General features: G+C 40.4%; 1 long non-coding RNA gene across 1 annotated transcript in view; it reads right to left on the bottom strand.

The window, feature by feature from the left end:
• Positions 1-4,055: 4,055 nt before the first annotated feature.
• The window catches only part of LOC118408412, a 35,149-nt gene continuing 25,618 nt past the window's right edge, over positions 4,056-13,586 (bottom strand). Inside the window, exon 3 of the long non-coding RNA XR_004830292.1 lies at positions 4,056-4,410. This is a non-coding gene — a long non-coding RNA (uncharacterized LOC118408412). The remainder of the gene's footprint in view (positions 4,411-13,586) is intronic.

Here is a 13,586-nt window from a genome sequence, read left to right as displayed (position 1 = left end):
ATTAGCTTCCAGCTGTTGTTGTTGAAGATTTTCCTGATCCCATCTTTCGCCGTGCGCTCCACAGCGGACGTTACTGTCCAGCCCGGCCATGTGGCGGACCATGCAAGCAGGCGCTGTGTTACATGGACATCACTGCTTGATTACTAATAGCCCTACAATAACCTGATAATTGGCAATCAATCACTTAAACCGTGAGCAATGCATCACGGCTAAATTACTGGCAGAAGAATTGATTTCTCCCTTAACCATGCAGGAGGGGAATTGGTTTTCCAGGTGTGTGGGGTCATCTTTCTTCATTTCCGGCAAAAGAGATCCTCTTTCTTCCATTCAAGCCTGTAATATGTGTAAGAGGAGACTATCTTGCATTGATCTCTGTGAGGAGGGCGGGCAGCCTCAGCACTTTTACAGCAGTGCAGATGAATGGCGCCTAAACATACGTCTTCCCAAACACGGCAAAGACCTGTCCAAATCCCCGGAAACGGGAATCAACGCTATGCTGTCTCTCAATACCTTCTTCAATTTAAAGATTCCAAAATCTGTAATCCGGGGATCTCGAATTTGATACGGAGAAATTCCTCTGAAAATAACATGTCAGAGCCTCTTGGATGCCACTTGAAATGCCGATGATTTATTGCGCGGGGTATAAAATATACATGCGGCATCATTGGAGGTGACACGTCCCTAATACTGTAACAAGTGCTGGGCAAAGGTGCCCCTGATTCAATGAACTTGAAAGACTTGCATCCTCCCCTTTATTTGCTTTGTGCAGAGAATACCGGAAACTATAATTGTAGCCTTGGGTACTTGCATCTAAATAGATAGCTAAGGGGTCACAACCTTTTCAGAAGAATTTTCCCCTCATATATTCTTTATCTCAATCAAGATAGAGCAAAGTTATAACTTAAAACTATAATAAAGCCATACATGGCTGCTTCTAAATTTAAAGATCTGATCATATGTTCTTTCATTGAACCTAAAGGGAGGACGAGTCTATCCTTGCACTTTTGTAGCCATGGGTACGTACTTCTTTATACATTTGTAGAATGTACAGTCATGCAAGAATCCCAGCTTTCTTAGAATGAAGAATTTTAACCATCATGATATTTCTTCTATTGAATCAAGAGGGAGGATGGGTCTAACTTATCACTATAAATTGTGGCCATGCATGCTTCTTAATAAATCTGAGAATCACAGCCTTTTCAGACAAGATGAATTTTGTCCATCGTACATTCTTTATTGAATCAAAGGAGACGATGCTTCTATTGTACCATCATCCATGTCACTCTTCATGTATTGTGAGCCAACAAATCTTGAATGTATATTTATTCTTCCTTCAATGCCATGAAGCAAATCAAGTCTTCTTCCATCCGTAGTGCAAACAATAAAATCAAGAGTTACTAATAAAAGAGCTGCTTTCACATTGTATGTTGTATACAATTTTGTTCAGACCCGATTTGTAGTGCCTAGTTACATAAAGGGCAGTAAGTTTCCTTGCTGTTTCAGTAGCAATAATCCAAAACCCATACCTGAATATATCAACATTTGGAAATAAACCAGTGTAACGTTACTACTAGAAGCAGGGTAAATTCTAAACAGGAAGTGGTTGCTAGTCCTTCCCCTTTAAGTTTAACGTGCTTGAGGCAGTGGTCACGGGACCCCAATTTTACAGCCCCAACTGAAATGCCTTTGGTCTCCAAGTTACAAGCTAATTGGAACCAGGCTTAGCTCAACTGTGAGGCTGCTACCAATTGAGCTACAGGGACATCCCTGCTCATTGTACTTATTTTCTTACACTTACATGTAGAGTATCATGTGCCAAATGAAACCAATGATGACTTAACCATTTTAACCTTGCTGCAACAATCAGGTCTCACACTTTCTCTCTGGACATTGATTTTGAGTTTTACATACACTGGCAGACATGGTTTGTTATAATATCAATATCATAATCTATAATTTCTATATCATACATACATAAAAACAGAATTTCGTTACAGTATAATGTATTAATTCAAAGCCATGCAAAGTACATTTGTTATCCTTCATACTGTTACAACAGTATTTCTTTCCTGTCATTGATCGTTTGCAGATGTTAAACCCCAAAAGCTTTCAAATCAATCCTTTGACCTTGCTTTGCATAGAAACTTTTACATCATATTCCTGGCAGCGTCTATACATTCCATACTTACTCAGCTTTTGTGATGGCATTTTTCAAGGCTATCAGCAAGATGGGCTTTTCACTATGCCGCCAAACTTGCCCATCAGCGCACAATCATGCCTTCGTGTTGAAGAAAACTCAATAAATCCTGGAGATAGGATCTTAGAAACAACTGTCATAGTCTATCCGTTATCAACACCTCTGCGGAGGAACGCATAGTGCTTCCTGTTAGCACTGGCAGGGATGTGCCCATGCAGAATGCATTCTCTCAGCTTTAAAACTGTATGAGTCGGTGATCAATATTAGGGTGGCCATCAATATTGAGGGACTGTTCATGAATGGAGAGGTGGTTCTGCTAATGATGTAAATGATGATTAATCACGCAAATATTAATGATTGTGTAGTGAATACGACTGTCATTTGGTACTATATAATATCTGAAGCAATCACTTGTACGTAAGAGGTTGACAACGCATGCACAGTAGAAACTAGAAACATTTGTAAACAAATATTACATACGTCATGTTCACCTTCACATGGTCAAGCCCATAGCAAACTACATGTACTGTTCTTTTCTATTCTGATTCAAACAATCATATTATGATGACCAGCTCCACCAGCTCTGTCTTGCCACTTGCTACATATTGTAATCTAGTTACTTGAATGTGTAAAGCCTATAGCAAACTACATTGTACAGGTACTGCTCTGTTTTATTCTGCTTCAAAAAAGTCATATAATAATGACCAGCCCCACCAGCTCTGTCCTGCCACTTGCTACATGTTGTAATCTAGTTACTAGTACTTGAATGTGTAAAGCCTATAGCAAACTACATTGTACAGGTATTGCTCTGTTTTATTCTTTTTCAAAAATGTCATATTATGATGACCAGCCCCACCAGCTCTGTCCTGCCACTTGCTAAATATTGTAATAAATTTGCTTGTCAATGAGTAATCCAATATTTGGCATAGCATAATTCAACACAACGTAGTAACCATTGAGACAGCTGCTTGTTCCACTGTTATTGGCTGTTTGGAGAAGATTGGAAATGGCACAAAAACAATATGTTTCTCTTCCATGGAGATAGATAAAATCAAGTCAGAGCTCAAGAAAGATGTTCTGTGAAAGGCAAGGCCAACAGGAGTCTTTCTGCATGCCAAAATTAATGTGTGTTGTCAATGACGTTATCGGAGGATGCAGAGGATGTCCTTGGGTTATCATAGCATCAGCAGATGTCTGCCAGTGGCCTTCTACAGCTATAGATAAAGACATTAACATTACGCCTACACATTGTCACATGCACACATACACACACACACACACATGTACACAGCACATTCAACATGGCTGGTCAAACTGGGAATGTTATAAAAATCCTGATGTTCTGTTGGCTGGTCAGACCTTATGAGGTGCTACGTCAGGTATTGTACTTAGTAACCCCAGACTTATCATTCCCCTGCATCCACAGTATTAGAGTGTGCCTGCCACGTATAGGCCTCATCATGCAGCCAACAGTGAGTACGCTCCAAAAGTGGACAGCCCCCATAAAATCAGCAAAGCAAAGCCGTGAATTCAGAAAGCGATGTTCTTGTTTCAAAAATGATGCAAAATTGTAAGCTACATAGTACATTGTATCTAGGGGTGGGTAACGGTGTACTGGTCCCAGGTAGCAAAAGGAGAGAAGAATTTATGGTCAATTTTATCACGTTTCTACAGTCAAAATTCAACAGAGGCATTTAGTTTTTTTAAGGATTTTAGAACGCCAGGGGAAGTATTTACCATACTCCAAGTAACGAAATGGACCATTGTTTTGAGTGTTGCCTATTCCCAAGCTTTCACAGAAATCAGGTCCAGGTCCAGGTTCAGATCGGGATCTGGACGCAATTCTATAGATCTGAACCAGGTCCGGACCTGAACTGTACATGTACCTGAATTTTTTGTGCCGGCACCCACTCCTATACATGTTCCATGAAACAACAAGTAGAATTGCTGCTGCCCTCGTAGATGGAGACCTTTACACATTCCAGGCAGTTTGAACTTGTTTTGACTGGTGATTGCTCATCGCTAGGATGATGCAGGAAATCCTGATGAAGGCGAAGACTCCTCCGCGAGAGTTCAAAGAATACTTGATCCTTGTTGCTGTGCCGGTCATCAGTCTTAAGACTGTGAGCATCTGTCTTAGAACTTGACAAAGGCGGGTTGGTAATCTTTGGGATGAGCTGATGTAGCCGTACATGTTGTTAATGAGCAGCAGCCTGCATTGAGAGACAATCAGATGGACACATTTGATGGTGGTGCACAAAATTACATGCTAGTTTGTAGACTTACTAGTGTTTGATGTCAACAAAAACCTCATACTGGATGGAGTACATACATATATTGTCTTCAGTGGTATTGCTATGCAGAGTGTGTTATGCCGAAGGGAGGTTATACCGGCAGTATAGATACAGATACAGGCACCATACTGTAAATTGACATGTTTGCTGTAGTTTTACGTTATGAATAAATACTAGCAGAAAGCCAAATATTTAGCACTAGAAATGATGAATTTGAAAAATATTGTTACATTTAAAGCAGCATCTTTGATAATTGAGATCCAGGAGTCTTATGAGAGTTAGGGCCAAAACTACATCCGTTATGATTGAAACTTTGAAGAAACTTTTTCAAGTTGTCAACAGATGAGTTCATTATCGTTTTTGTCATTATTGAAGAGCAAAATGCTCCTAAGCTTGTGAAATAGTTCAGGTAAGAGTACAGGTGTGGACCTGAAACTAAACCTCTGTCACTGAGTACATGACATTGTATATAGGGTGGGTACTGGTACATAAAATTCAGGTCAGGTCCTACCAGGGGATCAGATCCAGATCTGAACCTGATTGACTGTGAAAACTTAAAACTAGGCGATACTCAAAACAATTATGGTCCATTTTGCTACAAAGGATTCTTTTTGGTGGAGTATCCAACTCCCACTAGCGTTGGTAGAAATGACAAGTAACTCTTCCTTTGCTCTTGTTTTATTTCCTTTAGTCCGACTGGTAAGCCCCAAAATATGTGGAAGCCCAACAATATATTGTCAGTGTTCAACTTCTAATTGGTACAAAATCTGGTCCACTAATTTGTTTCAGGTCTGTTTTTTTGGACAGGTCTGAGAAGAAAAAATGGTTTTGCACCTGTACGATATATCGGTCCCTACCCGCATTCTAAAACTGATTCCTGTACCTGTAACAGTACACATTGTCTGACGTGATCCATGAAGGCTTGTCTTGTGACATTTATGATGTATGTGTAAGATTGGCCTCTTCACTGGAGGTCAGCAAAGTTATGGATGTTGAAAAAAATTTGCCAGTGAGACAAATTATGCTCTTTAATATGCAAATCATGTAATCCTTGTGGATCTAGATGTAATGTTAACATATTGCTTCTATCCCGCTACTACATTGCTGCAGGGTATATTTAAACTTTGTCACAATGCATCATCGCATTACAGATCTGTGTCATATTTTTCAGCTGAACACTGACGATGATTATGCTAGAGAAAAAAATATTTATTCAGAAAATACCTGAAACAGACAACCTTGCATGGTATGGGTAAGACCTTGAACTTCAAATGTCATGACATTAATAATTGAATTATATTGTGATAGTTATTTTTCATGAAAGTATGTTACTAAGTTTAAATAAATGGCACACATCTACATATACTAGGTAACAGTCAATATGCATGATGCTGGCTGTTTAACTTTTAGTTCCCTTCTGATCCAGACAGTGCCGCCAAAAAACAAGGTCATACGCCACAATACTAGTAGACCTTGACCTTTGTCTTCTTCATACCCACTCAAATCCCAAGGTTTCTTGAGTTATGCTGTATCTGTATCTGGAAACACAAACATCCATGTCAGACTTACACAGAAACCAATGATTCCATTTTCAACGGCAATAATAACTGGTACACTTTCTATTATACTGCCATGTCTTTACATGTATGTTTTATGTTTACACTTAATCATTTATCAGAATCTGATGTATTATTAAAAATTGTTTCACATGTGGGGAGAAAACATACTCAGTAGTGGTCTCTCCATGAATTGTGAATAATATTGTCTGTTATGATTTTCAACAACAAAAACAAAGACTAAATTTGGCAAAAAACAATAACATTACACAGCATGAAACCGTAAAACTGGCACCAGGTAACGAATTGGGTAATTTATGACAGTCTTATTACGGCACTGTATTATTATAGTACAGCCTGGAATCTAACAATCTCCACATTTTACAGCTTAATTGCTACATTATTGCCTGCTCATGTTCATCACAAGGTTTCTCCTTCACATAACACGTTTGTCATTGAGATATTTTATCACGTACTTCAAGGCGTATGAGAGACAGACAAGTCGGGTATTACCGGAGGGATGTACTGTGGTGTCGTTATTTCACTCTGTTAATAAGTCTGACATTTGAAATATCCTCTATGGTGCACATGTTGAGACATACCTGTACATGTTACCCAGTAGTAAAAGGAGCATCGTGATATCTTCCATGCTTTTTTCGTTCTCTTGTGACAATTCGTGTGGAAGTATGTAATATAAGTTGACAGTCTTTTGGGGTACACTATCTTAAATCAAGTCATTGTGGTATTCCATCTTTCATTACGTCTTATACAGTATATAGTAACAGTAACAGATTTCAAGCCAAGGGACTCAATGCTATAGGCAGATCTTTAATAAACTGCTTTATTTGTTATACAGAATACCGAAACTTATGATTAGCCCTAGTAACACTATTAAAGACTTAAAACGTTAGCCCTTATTGTTATGATAATAACTAGGATGTTGAGTTTCATTCTTTAGAAGTCCTCTATTTCGTACTTTGTGTAATATATGATATTATACATTCAAGTGGTTTTCATACAAATTAAATGTACCATGTAGAACTGTTGTGCAATAAATTTCTTCTTATGAGTAAAAGAGGAAGTAAGTCCTATCATTCCTAAAAAGTTGAATATTTCCGAAAAAGAGTGTACCTAAAATATCAATTTTATGCCTTAGATTAATTAAGTATCCTGATCTTAAAAAAGAATATAAGTTATAAGTTAAAGTTACAGTGGAATTAACTGTCAACATTTGTGTACTTTCCTAGTGTGGCATACGGTGGAATCATGACATGATTAATGGCAGCTTGTATTGTCCGTCTCCCCCGCCACATTCCTTATTTGTTCTTCATTATCCGCTGTCCGCCCTGCTTCATGCAAATTTAAATAACTTTCCCTTTCGATGCACGGACGCCATTTGTCGAACAGGATGGCCGGCCTTTGCTGCGCTGTCTGCATCAGTGTTTGATTAGTTTTTAATACGCAACTGTAACACGCACTGGTGCAATTGTGAAAGATCAATGAAATTCAGTTTTGTGAACAGTTAATACCAGTGTTAAAAGGCTTTAGCAGAATGTTATAAAAAATTACATAACGATAACAGTTGACGGTCCATCGCTGATCTGATATATGACGTTAATGACCACATCTACTGTTTCACATATTGACAGATCTGGGTTAAAGTGATCTTTCTTTCAACAACTGTCAGAACAAGCCATTATCTTCAGGACAGGTGTTATAATTATAGATGACAACCCCCTATAGTGGACTAGCTTCAGTGGCGTGTCCAGGGACTAAATGTGCAAATGATGGACTAGGTAATTTACGCATAAAAGGTTTTGTTAACTCAACTGAAGCTAAAACACAGTAACTTCACCTCAACTGACCTCAGGACAACATTGACAAAAGGCAAACTTAGGTCACACCAATTCAATTTCTTGGTTCTCGGACTTTTTCAGAAAAATATTGGGGTGGTTGGTCAAAAAAAAAAAAAAATTGCAAAAAGTCTGTGGTGAACTTATATAACACAAAAAACAAGTTAAGTACTCAAGTTTTCAGCTTTTCATGGCATGATTTATCCAATGAATCTCTTGCTCTGATGTATACCACTGTTGTGATCATGTGACTGCAAATAAGCGCTTTGATTGGTTTATCAGCAGTATGTGCCCCTGGAATGGGGTTTTTTAAAGGTCTCGATAGCAAAACCTATATCATTTTTCTTGGGACTAAAAATTTTTCGGGAAATCCGAGAACCAACAAACTAAATTGGTGTGGCCTTAGTAAAGGTAGTCTCATATGCCTTTTTCAAGGCAGTAGATTAGCCACAGTGGGTTGTTATATACCCACAGTGTCTAGGCCATAGTACTGGAAGGCAGAACCAATCCCTCTCCCCACATAATCTTTAACTTCCCAAACTGAAGCCAGGTATCCACCAGGTTTTGACACCTGGGTGGAGTGAGGCTATTTGTATGAAGTGCCTTGATGTCCCATTTAGGAAACACGCCCCCAGACACCGACCCCACCCCACAGGGATCATCGAGCCATTGCCACTCCACAGGATTTCAAATTTCAAAATCCTGGGGACGGAAAAAAAATTCCAGGCTGGCTAGAACACTGGTCTTATGTTTGCAGTTTGCGTAGTGACACCTTGACTGCAAATCAATTGAGTTTCCATTACTGCATGTGACTATTGCTATTGCACACTTAAAACCTGGTCCACTGTGATCGAGTTCCATGCCGCAAAAGTAAATCCCTGCAAACTTAAAAGTATTTACAGTAGCTTATCTTACATAAGGTATTTCTGAGAAAGATAAAACACATGGGAGCGAGAATTACACCATAAGCTGCTAGCATCCCACATACAATCCCCCATCAAATCCCATTCACATCCGTGTTGGATTTAAAGTAGGATTGTCTGACATCCCAAGAGCATATGGATAATAGAGTGTTTACCCTAATACTATACACTTGTTGCTTTCTGCATATGGCACAATAGAGGAGGGCATTATCATTGACAAATTTTAATTTCAAGTGAATATTTTATTTTTTTCTTCTATGTGCCTGTTACTATTTCCATTGCTGGTACTAACCGTGTTTCCCTGTCCCTGGTGCTGACTGTGTTTCCCTGTCCCTGATGCTGACTGTGTTTCCCTGTCCCTGGTGCTGACTGTGTTTCCCTGTTCCTGACTGTGATTCCCTGTCCCTGACTGTGTTTCCCTGTCCCTGGCGCTGACCGTGTTTCCCTGTCCCTGGCGCTGACCGTGTTTCCCTGTCTCTGGCGCTGACCGTGTTTCCCTGTCCCTGGCGCTGACTGTGTTTCCCTGTCCCTGGTGCTGACTGTGTTTCCCTGCCCCTTGTCCTGACTATGTTTTCCTTGCCCCTTGTCCTGACTGTATTTTCCTGTTCCTTGTGCTGACTGTGTTTCCCTGTCCCTGGTGCTCACTGTGTTTCCCTGTTCCTGGTGCTGACAGTGTTTTCCTGTCCCTGGTGCTGACTGTGTTTCCCTGTCCCAGGTGCTGACTGAGTTTCCCTGTCCCTGGTGCTGACTGTGTTTCCCCGTCCCTGGTGCTTACAGTTTTTCCCTGTCCCTGATGCTGACTGTGTTTCCCTGTCCCTAGTACTGACTGTGTTTCCCTGTCCCTGGTGCTGACTGTGTTTCCCTGTCCCAGGTGCTGACTGAGTTTCCCTGTCCCTGGTGCTGACTGTGTTTCCCCGTCCCTGGTGCTTACAGTTTTTCCCTGTCCCTGATGCTGACTGTGTTTCCCTGTCCCTAGTACTGACTGTGTTTCCCTGTCCCTGGTGCTGACTGTGTTTCCCTGTTCCCGGTGCTGACTGTGTTTCCCTGTCCCTGATGCTGACTGTGTTTCCCTGTCCCTGATGCTGACTGTGTTTCCCTGTTCCTGGTGCTGACAGTGTTTTCCTGTCCCTGGTGCTGACAGTGTTTCCCTGTCCCTAGTGCTGACTGTGTTTCCCTGTCCCTGGTGCTGACTGTGTTTCCCTGTCCCTGGTGCTGACAGTGTTTTCCTGTCCCTGGTGCTGACAGTGTTTCCCTGTCCCTAGTGCTGACTGTGTTTCCCTGTCCCTGGTGCTGACTGTGTTTCCCCGTCCCTGGTGCTGACAGTTTTTCCCTGTCCCTGATGCTGACTGTGTTTCCCTGTCCCTAGTACTGACTGTGTTTCCCTGTCCCTGGTGCTGACTGTGTTTCCCTGTTCCCGGTGCTGACTGTGTTTCCCTGTCCCTGATGCTGACTGTGTTTCCCTGTCCCTAGTGCTGACTGTGTTTCCCTGTCCCTGGTGCTGACAGATTTTCCCTGTCCCTGGTGCTGACTGTGTTTCCCTGTCCTTGGTGCTGACTGTGTTTCCCTGTTCCTTGTGCTGACTGTGTTTCCCTGTCCCTGGTGCTGACTGTGTTTCCCTGCCCCTTGTCCTGACTATGTTTTCCTTGCCCCTTGTCCTGACTGTATTTTCCTGTTCCTTGTGCTGACTGTGTTTACCTGTGCCTGGTGCTGACTGTGTTTCTCTGTCGGTGCTGCGTTGCCTGTACTGGTCCTTACTTATAGTAAAAGTCTCATTGACAACATATAAAAGTTTCTTCAATTTCTTTAAATAGGCCCTTGTTTTCAGGCAACCAGCAATGCGGATAGCTGACTTCACACTTCCACAGATCATGACTACTGCTGGCATTATGGGGGTGCACAACACTTCCAACAATTGCACATGGTCTAACAACTAACTTTGCAAGCTCTGAGATGAGCTCAGACTTTAAGAGATGCCTTGTTTGACTTAGGGTTTGTACCATAGCGAAGACTCAAAACACATGTGATGAATGTCATGGACAAAACAAGCCTTAAAAGTCTGCTACCTTTCACCCACTTTCCTTCAAGTACCACAAGTCTCCCATTCTAACTTTTTTTATGCTCCCTAATTGATCAAGGTCTGCAGACTGTGGAAAAGATGGTCAGGTTCAAAAGTTCAGTCAAAGGGCAACCCCTTGATTCGCTGTGGGTTTGACCCCCCATGATTTTGGCCCTGATGCTGTCTTTCAATGAGCATAGGCTGGAGTCACTGACACTAAATTCTTTTGGGGGGAAATTCTGTGTCCCTTTGTAAATCCTTATTAAAAATCATATCTGGCTTAAAAAATAAGGCAGCTTATCAGAGGAAAAGCTCAGAAAATTTGTTCCTTTAAAATTAATGCAGTCTTTCATGGGGTTATGAATTTCACAATTTCCCGGGGCAGAATATTGGCCCCCCTATAGGCGCACTGTGGTGATGTCTTCAGTACTCTATGCCAAGGTTGCACTGTGCAATGTTGGCCTTCTATGTCTGACCCCTATATTTGCTTTACAAAAATTGTGAACCCTCCTCTACAATAAATTTTCTTTCGCCCCATCCTATTCCATTCCCCACAGTTCCGTTTGAGCACTTTTATGACCAGTAATACGAAGGTAAAATAATTTCCTCCAATTGCCAATGTTGATTCTACAAATGACATGATTCTAGGCCAGGCCTTCCCAAGGCTACACTTAAATATTTTACAACACGAGGTAGTGCTATCCCTCCTAAGTGACTTGTAATGCCTACTGTCAATTTGATTGCCTTCCATCTCACATCTATTTGATTTCCTCTCTTCTCTGAACATTCAGAATTAGCCCCTTAGCTGTGTACCCTGTCAAACTGCCTTTGCTCCGCATATAAAAAACATAGCTTTTACTACCACGGCATGGCGTGGCTACGGGAAACTTCGAAATAAAGAGACAACTACAAACTCCAGTCACCACAGCTGACAAGCGGAGATAAAATCCCGCAGGTTTTATTTTGTCGTAAACTCGGCGCGGTATTGTTGACGTTAAACAAACTTCCATTCATAAGCCTTGCGTGACGGATGGACCCCATTTCTCGCGCAAGGAAAATGTCGCCATTACTGCAAATTGGGAGGAAGCAAGTCAGCATGTCTGAGACAGAGCAGATTCGGTGTAAATCATGGCCATGGAGGACGACACAGCCGGGGGAGACTAGACTGTATGATGTTACACATTAGTTTAACTTAAATAGACATTGTAAATCTCAGGTAGTCTGCAAAATCCAGTTGTAGAGGCTCATCCACACTTTCTAGGAGTTCTGTATGGACATTTTTTTTGGCTTACACCTCGGAGGAAAAGTTTGTTGCCAAAGAAGCCTTTTCTTTTTGTAACCAGGCAGCTTCCCCGTAAATTTTACCTAAATCAAAAAAACTCAAACAGACTTTAATATAGCATGAAAGTTCATCTGTGTTGGTAGAATACATTGTAGAAAAATTGCTAAACTTTACTTCCAACACTGTAATAACTATAGGGACTTACGCCTCTAAATTTTCAGTCAATCTCTGTCGACCCTGTTCACAGAACTGTGAAGTTACTGAGAAGAGTAAAGTAAGCATACAAAAGCCATGTACTATGTATCCATGATTGTAAAAATACCATAATCTTCCACAAACTATGCAGCTACACACCCAGCTACTAATTTCATCATCTTAATAAAACCTTGTCTTACATGACATGATATTCTGACAGTCTGTCCTTGTCTTCTAGTGGATAGATGTTCATAAGACCTCAAAATAGAGTTTGAGCCCCCTTGCAGATTGTACTGCAGCAGATGGTACTGCAGCAGAGCTTTCGGTTTTTATACATCAGGATCTAGACATGCTACATGTATAATTTTTGGCTCAACTTGCTAGATAGCTCTTGTCTTCCAGAAGGAAAGAAAAATTTGGACCCTCCAATTAATAATCAATTTCTGGCATACTGAAATAAAATGATGATACTGAATAAAATCTTTAAGTACATTTAGAGCCTTACATATAGAAGACAGCTATTACAATGCTCATTACTTTGCAATTTAGGAAAGGAAATAAAAATCCTATAAGACATTAATATGCAGTCAACATTTTATAATAATGGAAAAACTAAACACATCATTTATATAGGAATTCATCACACATTCTAAGACTGTGTATAAGCGATAGACTGTTTACAGCTCTTTAGGTAATTGTTATTCCTGTCAGGGACGAGGGCTCCAGGCATTCAAATATCTTCAGAAAGTTCATGGATCACTTAGTTCACTTGGTGTCTGCTCATTGCATAACTTACATGCATATGTGCATGGGCCTGAGAAAAATGTGAGAGAGACAGCAGCTTGGAAAAAGAAATTTTAAAATGAATTATGAAATACGATTTGGATGACCACAGAAAACATCTTTAAACATGACATCTTCTTGAACCTATTTTAATTTTGTTAAACAACAGTAATCTTGTGTTTATAGGTTTGATATGTCATTGCTTAGAATAAGGTTTAAGACTGTAACATATCAGCAGTCAATGTTAGTATTGTTGCTTAACAGTGGTTGCTATATTGTACATTGTACCATGTACAGTTGTTGAGCTATAAAGTTAAGTCATTGATTCATTAATTTTATAAGTTACAATTCTTTTCAGAAATGCAAAGAAGATACAGAGATATCAGTTTATGCTGAATATCATTTATCATGCTTGATTGGTTAAATCGTATGAAGAATTTAAGCACC

The sequence above is a fragment of the Branchiostoma floridae genome, unplaced genomic scaffold (assembly GCF_000003815.2).
Source record: "Branchiostoma floridae strain S238N-H82 unplaced genomic scaffold, Bfl_VNyyK Sc7u5tJ_1583, whole genome shotgun sequence".
Classification (NCBI taxonomy): Eukaryota; Metazoa; Chordata; class Leptocardii; order Amphioxiformes; family Branchiostomatidae; genus Branchiostoma; species Branchiostoma floridae.
The sequence above is the reverse complement of the archived record's forward strand: the minus strand, read 5'-3'. Positions and strand labels throughout refer to the sequence as shown.